The sequence below is a fragment of the Strix uralensis genome, chromosome 16 (genome assembly GCF_047716275.1).
Source record: "Strix uralensis isolate ZFMK-TIS-50842 chromosome 16, bStrUra1, whole genome shotgun sequence".
Taxonomy (NCBI): domain Eukaryota; kingdom Metazoa; phylum Chordata; class Aves; order Strigiformes; family Strigidae; genus Strix; species Strix uralensis.
In genome coordinates, this window is record NC_133987.1 from 9,831,235 (window position 1) to 9,844,833 (window position 13,599).

The 13,599-nt window shown below is 38.0% G+C and overlaps 2 protein-coding genes across 8 annotated transcripts in view; one reads left to right on the forward strand and one right to left on the reverse strand.

The window, feature by feature from the left end:
• Window positions 1-13,599, forward strand: part of CHLSN (cholesin) — a 134,797-nt gene that overhangs the window by 78,937 nt on the left and 42,261 nt on the right. The window contains exon 2 of one of the 5 annotated variants that reach the window (XM_074885925.1): window positions 7,040-7,107. The exons of 3 other annotated variants lie outside the window; for them this stretch is intronic. The gene's annotated coding sequence lies outside the window, so the exon portion shown is untranslated. Of the gene's footprint in view, window positions 1-7,039; window positions 7,108-8,158; window positions 9,617-13,599 lie in introns of those variants that run through there. One more of the 5 variants, XM_074885931.1, reaches the window with a different exon arrangement.
• Window positions 1-13,599, reverse strand: part of GPR146 (G protein-coupled receptor 146) — a 55,203-nt gene that overhangs the window by 35,229 nt on the left and 6,375 nt on the right. The window lies entirely within an intron of this gene.

Below are 13,599 nucleotides of genomic sequence, written 5' to 3' on the forward strand. Positions count from 1 at the left end.
ATAAATGCTGAGAGATACTAAACAGTTTGAGAGCTTGGATGCTTTCCCAAATATAGTTTAGAGCTGTTGGTCAATCGGTGACCCGCTTCTGCAGTCTGAAATACAAGTAGCCCCAGCAGCACCTGCTAGTACAGCACGTACAGGATGCTCACTTTGGCAAATCAAGAGTTTTGTTCAGATAACATGCAGGCAGATCAGTCGTAGGGCATCTGCAGAGTTGCTTCTAATTGTCAGTCGTATCTTATGGATTGGAAAAGTGTTGAGGAAATTGCATTCAAATACTGAAAGTGACCTTGCAATTAAGATGCAATTTTACTTGTTGGATTTAGGCAATTCTACTTGCTGCCAAACTGCATGGACTGAGTGAGGTTTTTCTTCCTCCTTTTATTTCCCCTGTGTCCCAGGTTAATGCAGTATACTGGTTCTGAGTTTGCTGTAGGACAGTGGAGTTATTCCGGATTTAAAACCTCTTTTTGGTGTCTGAAGGCAATGCTATGGCCCAGGGACGTTAGCTGAATTCCTTACCAGTGGTTGCATGACCATCTGGAGCGGTTTTTTGCACTTCACTGTCCATTCTTTATTGACAATGGTTGATGAAAATTATTTGTGTTCCATTTGATATTTTGTGCACTGTCCCAGCCTTAAAGGCTGATCTGATTTTATTTATATTCACACACATACACACAAAGCTTACATTTCACATGTCTCTTACGTCAGACCTGCAGAGCTGACAGCTAGCGGAGTGCTTTCTCTAACCTCCTAGCAGCTGAGAGGCAGCGGGTGCTGTTGGGCTCAATGGCACCATTACTGGCCAGGCAGCTCCCTGAAAGGGAACGTGTATGCCTCCTGGCTAGCTGATTTGAACATGGGCATTTTCTTGCCAAGCAGCTGGCCCATCTGAACATGACCACCTCCTGACAAGCTGCAGCTGGGATGTCTGCATTGCCTCCCTTGCTGGTAGGTGCCAGACAGCATGTGATGATTTCTCAGCTAACCTGCTACTGGGACAGATAGCAACAGAGGAGAGCTTTGTGTCCTTTGTGAGTCTTTGTGTCCTTTAATGGTAATCAGCATTGCTAGAGGTAAGGATTGTAGAAGGGAGGCAAAAGAAAGGACGGTGGGCGCCGTAGTGCTCGTGAATGGAGAAGCTGGAGGTGTGTTGAAGGTGTTGTTACGACAGAAAAGAATGGGGTTTTGCAATAAGGAGGAAGTACTGTGGTTGATATTGCTACATCACAGTTCTCAGGGGCCCACCCATTTGTTTTGACATAAATACCTACTCTTGAGATATGTGGAGGCATGAAGACTAGACACATACCTTCAGATTTGTGGTCTTCAGGGTTTGTTACTACTCTTTGAAGCTGGAGCTTGATGTTTTAATATTTTGTTTGGAGACTTAAGCATTTAGATTTATAATTTTACCCTTCTAGCCATTTCCCTGATTCACCTTGGAGAGTAAACATGCTCTCGCTCCGTTTTCCAGACTTCCTTTTCCTTTTCTTTGCTATTGGCTTAATTTTGAGATATAATGTTCAAGTCAGAGGTAAGTGTCTCTTTGGGAGCAAGAGAAAAAAACAGCTAAGGATTTGAGTGAGCTGTTTTCTCTGTTTATAAGCAACAGCTTATTTTTTAGTATTCTGCAAGTCTTCAAACACAGGTCCTGCCAAAGACACCGACTTTAACAGCAGCAGCGCTTAGGAGAACGTCCTCAGGCTTTCTGGCAGGGCTTACAAGCCACTTAGATAAAACAGGCATGTTGCTTGTAGTGAGCGCTCCACAGTTTGGGAAGCACTGCTTAAGACAAATTTGTAAAGAATTTATTTTTGTGGTTATAGTTCTCCATTTTCATTTCACCTAGAGCAGGCCCAGTTTCCTCAGTGTTTGATATTTAGGATCTTAACATCAAATCTGTAATTAATACAGCTGCATTTAGAGACTAAGACATTTGCAGTGTTTATAGCAATAATTCATTGTGTTGCACAGTGTGGAACTCAGCATGTTTTAAACATTCTCCACTTGTGCATGTACAGTTTTTTATAGTTGAATTAAGAATTTATAACATGCTGGCTCTCATATTCTGGGTCTGTTTGTTTCTAAAGCTATACACAGAACTTGGACTAGGTCATAAATTTCTGTAGATGAAATGAAGGCTGATTAGAATTTTAATATTAAGGAAGGAAATGGCCTTGGGTAGTGCACTACGGAGCAGAACAGGCCCTCTGTTAATACACAAGAGTATTACTGTTTTCTTGAACTTTGCCTTCCAATCCAATTACCACTTGTGCCTAGAAATCATAACTCTGATGCCTCCCATTTGATAATGTTGAATGTTACCCTTGTCCAAGTTTATATCATTTCCAGTAGTAAAAATGATCTTGATTATAAAACTGCTAGATAATATACTCCTAAAATTGAATTATGGGCAGTAGTACGTGGTATTTTTTGATAACCAAAGCAGAGTCATGATGGTATATCAAATTGACCCAGTTCTGTCTCTTTTTAAATTAAATGAAATCAAGAGGTTTTTCTTGTGACATGCTTTTCCTGTGATAACGTATTGTATATTGCACTCTTCGTGGTATGAATGAAGACAAAGCTTTCAGTGTAAATGATTTTTTTTCGAGTTAAGCAAAGTAACAGGAATCTATGCTGTCGGCTTTCATTTTAAGCACTTCTGTGATAGCATCATGCTCACAGTATGTAATGAGCTCATACGAGGAGTAGTTCCAGCCAGCCTCTTTATCAGCATAAGCCATCATAGCTCTGTTTGTGTCCTCCTGTGTCCTCCTCCCCTGCCCTCACTGCTAACTGGATTGGACTAGTTGCTGCAGAATTCTCTGGATCTGTATTACTGAGCCTTTGCTGCACACATCTTTGCTGCACATTTACAGCAGAATGTTATTACTGAAGTGTGGAATCACATTCTGGTATTATTACATGAAAATTGATTCTGATTCCTCAGTATTTCAGAGTATATTATTAGCGTAGTACAACTGATCATTTTCTTAAAAGGGGAATGACAATCGTAGCCTTGTTCAGATGCTGCATGTGTATTTATAGGATCATGATGCCCAAATACGGTGGCTAAACTTGGCTGCTTCTCCTGCTGGTTTCTGTGGTTTCCTTTCATTGTCCAGAAAAAGTGACAACATTCTCAACTCTGTAGCATCCATCACCAGGATTTGTGTGATGTCCACTTTTGGCAGGAAAAGAAAGATGTGTATTTGTTTATTTGGTCCTTTAAATGGCATAGCAGGCTTCATAGTTCATTATCTATCTTTAAGAAGTTTTGTTTATAGTTCTCACACCATTAAAACATCACATTAGTGGCACAGTCTGAAATATATTTATCCCACTCAAAAGATTCAACGGTTTATGCAGTCTGTTATGCAAGTAGCTTTACTTTAGATTTATTCCCTTTTTTCTTTGATGACGTGTATAATGTGTTTGAAATGTATGTCTGATGTCGATTCTTTTTTGTGTTCCATTGGGTGCATTTGATTTTGCAGCTAAAAGGATTGAATACTAAATGTTCATCCTGCATGTGTGCATAACAGCATGTAAGTTTTCTTCTTCCAGAGGAAAGACATCCTAGGATTTAAGGCCTGATAAATTAATAAAAAACCCAAACCAAAACAAAAAATACTAAAATAGAAATGTATTTTTGTAATTTTGGTGATTTTATACTGTAAATCACAGCAAAAGGAACAAACTATATCAGAGATAATATTGAAAATGAAAAAAATTCAAATGATTACATTATGTCATCCACATTGTAAGAATACTACAGATAAACTCTGACTTCCTTAGTGCATTTTTTTTCCCCTGATATTAGCCCACCAGTGTTTCACTAACCAGGAATATACGGGTTTATGGTCACTTGATATAATGAATCCTGTGCTGAGAAACAGTTGTATTCAAAGATTTTTGTTTTCCCCTTCTTTCTTAAAGTAGGTAAATGCTAATGTTTCCTTTCCTTTCTGAACTTCCAGACTGGAACAGTATTTGATAAGCTGGCTCCCAGGGTAAAAGTGCCATTCAGAGATTCTCTTTGAGGAACATATGAATTCTTTTGTTTCATTTGTTGCAGTTTTTAGGCACAGAACAGCAAGTTTAGTTTAGGTATCTGCATTAGATGTAGCATTTCAATAATGTTAAAGCGTTCTGTAGTGATTCAGTGCTGAATGTGCAGTGATTCTACAGCTCTAGATAGACTAATTTCTGTCTGGTCCTGTATGTTATCTTTAATCAGGAAACCACTTGCACCAAGATGCTTTAGATACAATATGAGCAAATACAGAAGTTCAGACCTTACTAGACAGTTTTACAAACTGCAAGGGAGGATCCAATTGTGGTTTTGCCTACAAACACTTTTTGTCTGTTGAGTTACAGTTTTTAATTACTCACAACTGTGAGTAATTTTGTGTCAGCCACGTGAGCTGTATGAGCATTCAAAACTGAATTACTATTACAAGTTTTCCATGTATTTTTACTTCTTCCCCCTCTTCACTCAAGAGCTGAGAAGAAGGGAGCACTGGTCTTGAGTGACTGAAGAGAGATCTCTTCCCTCAGTAGACAAAAATGGAAAGCCTAAGCCAGTGATCCAGCTGACATCTCATACCAGAAGCTTCTCAAATGATCAGGCATCACACAAAATGCTAGCATCAAACCAGCCAGTATGGTGATAGTCAGTGTTACCAAAACCGAACAGTACTGCTCTTGGTGAAAGACACCAAGGAGCCCTGTGCTACATCCCATACCAGGAGCAGTGTTCCTTGCACTAACCTTGGAGATCTTCCCACCCTCAGTGGTACCTGCCCTGCTGGACATGGACGTGAGACAACCAACCACCCGCAGAACCATCCGGGCACCAGAGTGCTCCCACGAGCATTGAAAGAATATTTACACTTTGTCAAAGGTGTCTCCGCTTAAGAGTTTACAGAAGAACTTGTGGGAGTGCAGCTTACACCTTCACCCATCATTTCTTCCTGAAGGATGATGCTGTGTCCAACGCTTGTTCTGGCAAAGCCATGTCAGTCTTACTGTGATAGTTTCTAGTTGCTCATTTCTGCAAGATTACTGCCTGAGAGTCACCACAAACCAAATTCTCTGTGAACAATTATCCCAAGAAGTTGTTAATTACTGTGGAGCCACTACAGCCCTTTAAAATGTATTGCCTGTACTGATACCATAAATCCACTTTCCTCTCCACTTATTACGGAGCCCTCTGTGTTCTGGATTGTGTTAATGAAGGTACTGAAGCACTGCTGCGGCTTATTCCTCATGCTGCTGGCTGTCATGTACAGACGAGCATGTGAGATGGAGGCACAGCTACAAAAAGACCCTGCTAACCAAGCAAGTTAGGTATTTTATGGTCTAGTTTTTAAAATTCTGATTACCAGTCTGGAGAAAGAGCCACAAAAATGCTAAAAAAATGTTCTATCTTTGTAGTGAATTTTGCGGCTTCCTATTTGCAACATTTGTTGCATGTAAATTTTTTGCGCTTTGGCCAAAACAAGACAGTTTTTATTACTTTACTTCCAATGTGTTGAAAGCATATGTTCCTGTATTATTTATTGTACAGCACTTAAATAACTTTATAAACTGAACATATGCTAAAGCAGAATTCACAAATGGCATCAGTGTAACTTTCGAAGCATTTCAGAGAACCTACAGTTGCTGTCCTATTGAAACCATGTAACTTTGTAAGGAAGACATGATTTAAAAGGTTTTGGACAGAATTATGAAAATTATTAATATTTGAAATTGTTACAGTATCAGGAACGTGAAGCCTAATTTGATTGAAATCCAAATACAAAACCTTATTCTAAAAAGCTAAAAAGAAAGTAATGGAAGTTTTAAGGCTTTTATTATGCATGAAAGATTTCAGAAGTCTTTAGAGGTCTGTGTGCTCTTTTGTATGGGTTATGTTTCTGACACCTCTCAATGTGGGATTTAAAGCAGTTTATTTATTTAAAAGGAAAGATATACAAACAGTTTGGCATAGGTCTACTCTTTGACTAGATAAAAATGCTTGAAAGAACTTGACAGTTGCTTGTAAGAGGAACTGTATTAGATAGTTATTTTTCTGTTTTTATTTCTAGTAAATTTATAGGCTGAACAGTTTAGGAGGCATTCCAGGTTAATTATTCATTTGCAAGTAACAACTCTTTTTCAGTCTTTTGATCATACTTGCAGTTTTAAACTGAAGATGAACCTTGAGATGATTATGCTTTTCACTTCTTTAGACTTTGTCTTTTGCAGCCTGTCAGAAATTTGGCATAGATTTTAATATGAATGTTTCTACTGTCAAATGTTTATTCCTTTCACCTAAATGGTATAGTGACATATTCCACTGCAGTAAGTTCTCTGGTTCAAAATTTAGCAAGCAGTAGTGTATGCCTGCACTTCTAATAAAGCTTCAGGAGTACCTGAACTGCATGTTAATTGCAAATTATTTTTTTTTTTGTGGAAACATTATAGGTTTGCGCTTAAAATATTTTCTTGTTGAGTACTGTGTTGTTCAAAAGGATATTTATTTAGATATGGATAAAAAAATTTCTAGTAGAATAGCGATGTAATAACTGATGTATAATTCTTTTTCTACTTGGGCCTAGTCCCCTCCCTGTGAGGAGGTCACCAAGAAGCTGGAGCCAGGCTCCTTGCTGAGGTGCACAGCGGGAGGATGTGAGAAATGGTCAGAAATTGAAACAATGTTCTAGCTGAATATGAGGAAGACATTTTTCACTGTAATTAAGCACCAGAGCGCATTGCCCGAGGAGGGTGTGGAATCACGGTGCTCTGGGAGGGTTTTCACTCCCAAGTGGAGAAAGCCACCTCACCTGCAGCCAGCACTGGTGGAGCAGGGGTGGGGACAGGATCCTGATTTCTGCATGCCCCTTGCTTGCTCAACCTCCCCACGCAGTGTCTCACCTTCTTACGATTGTTATCAAAAATGTCTCTAATGAAATCTTGTTGTGGTGTAAAACTCTATCTCAAGAGTTGGCCTTGAGACCAAATTTAATTTTTTGTTCTTCAGATCTGAACTTCTCCCTGACATGAGGTCAAAGAGATCAGCTGCACAGGTGGAGACAACCTGAAATATGTGTAAGAATACTATAGATGTGCTTGGAGGGAATTACAAGGAGAATGGAGGCCGAGCTTTTCTTTAAACAAAAGGAGAGATTTTACTTGTGGACATGACTGGAGGACATCATGATTCCTCCAGATGTTACTTTTACAGCAGAAATTATCATGAAAAACAGTTCATACTTAATACCTTATTCAAGGGTAAAACTACTACATAAACTAGCTCTGCTTATTTAAGTAGTAGATGAAGAGTGTTTTGCCATATCAGTTCTTACAGCATATTTGTTCTTTCCTATTAAAGCACTCCTGTTCCTACAGCATTTCCCATTTACCACTAGTGTCCTTACAGGAATAATCAGTTAGGAAGGGTCTAATATGAGACCAGGTAAAAAAATCTTAAAATCTTGTGAGCTCAATCTAACTTTTGTTCTGTGGTGACCGAGGGAAAAAAAGTTATTTTAAATAAATTTGTTCTCTTTCTAAATAGATAACTAGCCAAATGCATTTCAAATATTTGTTCAACTGATCAAATATTAGTTTAGGTTTAGAAAACAAATTAACTTAATGTTTGAAGAATTAGATGTTTTGTACCTGAACGCTTTTCTATGTCATTACTTCTGTGCCAATGACCCTACGTACTTTGGTCAAAATAAAAGACTCTTCTGATGAAAATTAGTCAAATGTTTTTGTAACTTGAATAGTTCTTTCTGTTGTGTGCATTCACATTAAAATAATGCAGTTGTATGTTTAAATTCTAGTAGTTTCACTAGGGAAAGACCGGTCAATTGTAGTGCTGTCTAATGCTGGTAATGTGGAATTTTTTCCTGAAGGAACTGAAAATATAAAGAATAGTTAAAATTACAATGCTTTGTTAGTCCATTGGTATTGGGTGAAATCAGTTTCATACGCTTATACGTAACATTTAAATGAGAAAACAAAGTTGTAAAATGGAGCAATTTTACAGCAAAGTTGAATAAAATTACTAAGCTTTGTTTACTGATCTTTCTTTTTTTTTCCCCCCTGCAGAGAACTAAACTATGGAAGTTCTTACTCATTTTCTTTTACCCTTTTGCTTATGAGAAAAACACACAAGTGTGTGAAGTTTAAGTTACTACTTCTGCTGTAGATACACTGATTCGCTGAGTTACTTTTATATTAGCTATATATTTTTGTCAAAAAGATAACTTGATAGTTGAACATCAATTTGATTTTGAGATAAACACATTTCTAAGTGGATGGGATCAGAAGGCAGAGCAGTCTTCTCTCCTGACACTAAATAAAAACAGTTCCCAGGCGGAAATTTTCCTTTTTTTTTTTTTTTTTTTAGGGGGGTTTGATTTAGATGTCTGATTACCTTCTATCTCAATGGCTGTGCCTCAAGATTTTGGTAGTATTTAAATCATCAGCATTAGATACCATTCCTCTTCCTATTCTACTCTTGAAGCAGAAGCTCCTTTTCTGCACCATTAGTGTAAGATTTTGTACTAAGTAGCTAATAATGTGAGTGTACTCAGAGACACATAGGCATGTAAAATACGTTTTTGCATGCTTCCTATGACTAAGAGTTTTAAGTAGACCAAATTAATGTTTTTGCAATAAGATTTCAAATTCTCCGTTGTTTCTTATGATTGCGCTGTTCTGCTGGTAGTATAGCATATCACAGTGTGTACCCGCTGTGAGATTACAGACCTCAGTGATTATCGTATGTTCTGTTTGCATAATTATGAGCCTTTTTAAAGTTTGCTAGAGTTTCACTTTTAACAGGGTACTGCTGCTTGCTTTGAGTAATTGCTGAACTGAATGGTGTCGTCAGACATGATGCAACTCCAAGAGGAAATGCAAAGGGAAGGACGGAGAACGGCAACACGTTTTGTTCTCCTCTAACTGCCTTGACCACATCTTGTCATATATTTGTATAGTGTGTGAAGATAATTTGCTTTCTTTATTAGATTAGATATCTTAATAAAGTTAAGGGTATGGGTTGTTATTAGATGGTAGCATTTTTTTATTAGCTAAATAATAAAAGTGAAATTTTATTTTGAGCTCAGTCATCATCTGTTAAACTACCGGAGCAGTTTAATAGTTGACTGCTACCATTACCCATCCCAGAATTAGCAAACAATTTTTGCAATGAAAGCAAAAAATTGTTTCTGACGTGTTTGTTGACCACTGATCAGTAGGTGGTAAATGAAGGGGATTTTCTTGCTCATTCTAAAATGCAGGAAGCTAACCAGCAACTTCTCACTGTAGTTAGAACTTGGAAAGGCCAGAGGACCTGACAACTCCAATTGGAGTCTGTCCGTTTCCCTGGCTGTTTGTTTCCTGACTATGCTTCAGAGTTTTTGATGGGCAGGAAGTCAGTGTATATACTGAACAGTTAAACACCGTGATACAAGGAATAACAGCTCTAGCAGCCAGAGAACATCATCTAAAGGGAGAAAATAATGGAAGAAATAATTGAACCTAAGAGGATGAAGAACAGAGAGGGTCTTCTCTTTTATACTAATACTTTCAGTATTGTGAAAATGTGAGTTTTGTACACTAAAAATTTATAAATTTCTATGCTGATTATCTGTTGATTTCTCATTATTATTATTTATTTACTTTCTTGAGTCTGCAAGAAAAAACATTTGTATCAAAATTATCAAATACCTAGTCAAGGTGTTTGGTCCATGTCATTATGGTCTTACTGCAGATGCTAGCCCTCTGTGTAGAAGGAAGATGGTTCTACAGGATTCCAGGTAGTCTGACTCTTGCCTAACACATTTTGAATAATAAAAATATGAAGCATACATTATTGGTAGTTTTGGGTTATATCACAAATTGGAAATCATCCATTCAAAAATACCACCTTGTCACTTGCTTTCTGGTTTGCCTAACTTTGAGAAATAGTAGCTGCCTTCTGGGTGATGTTCTCAGATTCTGTGCTGAACGTTAAGCATCCCTATCTGAACAATGAGCAGGGAGAACTGCCTGTTCTTCATCTGGAGGTGTTTCTGTTGACCTGCACTGTCCTGTGCTTTGTGGGGAGATGCCATTTTTACTCTTGACCATCTCTCTAAACATAGATCAGCTATTCCAGTCATATTACTTATGTGCTCAAGGGTTTTATGTCCTCCACTTCTTTCACGTGTTTAGTTTGCCTTTGTTTCCCTTTCTTCCATTGCACTCTCCCTTTGTGGTATTTCGTGTGGTTTAGCACATCCATCAGCCTCTTTTTTCTCCTTGTATTACCCCATCTATTCCACGGGGTCCCCCTTCCTGCCCTGCAGTGTCCTCCTGTGCACTTACCAGATACTCCTGATCTTTGTTCTTTCAGTTCTCCTTCCGTTCCCTCCTGCATATAGACATGAATTCTTCTGACTCCCTTCAGTTTCTTGTTCCTTTTTACTAAACCATTTCCCGTTCCTGCTGCCTCCTTCTTCCATTTTTTTGCAGCCTCTGACTGAGCTCATTGGAAATGTTATCACCAGTCTTGATAATAGAACCAGACTCCTGGTGACTGATGTACCCTCGTGCTTCATGGGAACAGCCTGAGTTCAGGCCCTCAGAAGCAAACCTATGTTTTTTACCTTTGCTAGGCCCCTACTGTCATTTTGAAGTTAGATAGAAATAATTGAAAGCCCAAAACTGTGCAGTGCGTGGCATCTCCTAAAAAGCAGCAAATACCCAAAGATCTGGGATAATTTGAGAGTTGTCAAGTTCAAGTTCATCATCCCTATATGTAAAAGGTAGGCTACACATAGCAACATTACGTATTTTACACTTATATTTATTACATTACATATTTTACACTTATATTTATTTTAAGGAATAGTGTCTTCAGCCAGAGGCTGCAAAAAATGGGATCCCACAAGCTGCACAGCCACTTGCTTCCACCTTTCTATCACCTCCTCTTTTTGTTGGCAGAAGTATTCACAGTGAATCGAATTAAGAAATTGATTTGGTTTTAAAGTAACCTTTGGGGGGGGATAGAGAGGTAATTTTAACCCAGATGAGTTTACAAGACTGTACAAGCACTTGTGCCAACCCAAGAAAGAGGTGGGAGAAAATGGAGAGTGTGTCTTTTGGCAACAGTGCTAACTTATGTGGGTTTAAATTGTTTCTGGACTATTACCTGAGATCCTTTTAATCGTAAGTAAAGATCTCTTTAGAGCCTAAACAGAAGTATTTGGTTGTGTAGTCTTTCACTGTAAGCAAAATATACTATATCTAATCTATAAGCAAAATGTTTGTATTGCTACACTCACCATGTGACTATATTTCTTCCAGTAAATTAATAATTCCTATTATATATAATGTGGATATTCTAGTGTAAGGCAGGAAGGGAAGAAATCAGAGCTCTGTGTAATGACGTTAAGCTTTTAGGCGTATAGACAGCTTAAACGGACTCACAGCTGCTTAACATATGCCCTCTGCCTGAACTCATTCTATCACTTGGTATCTGACTTCTCTCAACATATAAAAAGTTGATGTGATTGATAGTTGGTTATGCAGTATTTGTCAGGGTGAACTGAATCAGTATGTATATAGATTCAAGAATATAGAAAAATAAAGCTGAAAGAACAACAAAAAATCTGACATTTTTTCCATTCATGAAGCTTACTTAAAGCAACTCTTTTTGTTTGCTGGAGTTAGTAATTGCTGGTTTTTCTAAGCAGCAATTGCTGAGTGATTTAGAGTACATCTCTGCTCTTTTGTTTGGATTTCATTTGTGAAACCATTTAGAGTTATAAACCTGTCAACTTCAGAACATTCTATATATTTTGCCAGTGAGGGCCTCATGTATGGAGAGTTTATATTTTTCTCTCCATTTTGTGTGCTGTTTGAATTCTCCAATATATATCACCGTTCTTCTTGGAGCTGGTCATTAGAATAAGTCCCATGGGCTTCTTTAGAGCAGCAGGAATCTTCAAAGTAATTACAAAATTGCATCTCAGATTAGTCATTAGATAAATGAATGTGTAAGATCTGCTAACCACAGTATCTCGCCCTTGGCCAAGCCTAGCATAGCAGTGTAGTAGTAGAAGACTCTGCTGATGCTTAGAAACACATGAAGTTTAGAAGGCCTGACTGCAGCTAGAACTGAATCATACATGTAAACATTAGAAAGCACAGACCAGGACTGTTAGTTATGTTAATTACTGTAGTTAAAACACAGTATGGTACCTTTCTGAACTCTCAGATTCCCTAAAATAACTACCAGCTGGGAAATGAAAAATGTTATGTAAACTGTATTCCCACTACTTGGAGTTTTGCTCACTGTGTTTCTCTCCTGCAGAATTCCTCTGGCAGCTAAGCTCAGCTTTACATTGTGTAGAAGTTGTAGGGCCCAGATCTATTGTAATTCTTCACAAGGCTTGTCTCTCATGGCCTTCCTGCTGGTTCTGTGTGCTGAAAACTCTGGAATATTGTCCAGGTGGTTTCATGTATTTATTTCAGATTTTCTATTCGTATTGTTTATAACGTATGGTGGATTTAAGATATCAAGTACTTAATCAAATTATATAAATATTGAAGTGTGAAATCTAGAATGAGAGAGGAGCTGTATCATCCTTGGGGACTGAACAGCATCATGGCTAACTCTTTAAGGTTCTTTGATTTTTTAATTTTTATTTTTTAGCTCTGAGCAATGTTTTCACCTTGTTGAAGAACTCTGTTGTGTATGTTCTGCCAAGCACAACAGGGCTTTAGGCTTTGTTGCTGTATTTCCTGAGCTGCCGCCTCCCTGCAAGGGACAGGGAGTGCAAAAGGCAGGATGCAGGAAGCTATGGCTGTCAGCGCTGTTTGCCACGTTGGGCCATGCTCCTTGCAGCTACGTAGGGCAGACACATAAATGTGCAAAGGAGCTGACATGCAAAAATGTATACAAAACAAAATAGTTTGGGAATGTTTATCCAGTTTGAGGCTCTAGGAGCTATAACCCTTTGTCCTCGTTTGAGTGAGTGCTGGGGGTGTTTATGTAAAAGTGAATACATACTGTATGAAAGGAGAAAATATAGTTCTGTGATTATTGTTGTGTTGAACACGTGCCTGAAAGTTAGGAATTTTTAAGCCGTGAAGTTACACAATTGGTTTAAATTTATGTTAACTTTGGGCAAGTTGCAAAGTTTGGCTTAAAACCGCCAACACGATCCATACTTCCTGTCATGAAAGTTGTCGAGAGTGTTTGATGAATCAGATTATTATCTTACATTTCCAGTTGTATCCCAAGTCTAATCATAGCAAGATCTGGGTGTAGAAGTAAAAAAAAAAAAAAAAGTTATAAATGTTTTCAAAGCCAGGAAAAGTATGAATCATACTCTTGTTTATAACTCGAAAGTTGGAATTTATCATGGATTTGCACCTCTTATTGTTACTGGATGCCTGGTTGGTCATGTACAGTGGGAGATAAGTCAGTGCTTTAGAACTGCTTTGGAATTTTTAGAGTCAATTAATAGAGTTTTTAAGGGTCAGTGGCAGATTTTATGAAAGCATTAAATAAATGAAGAGTTCATTCAGAGAATCTGG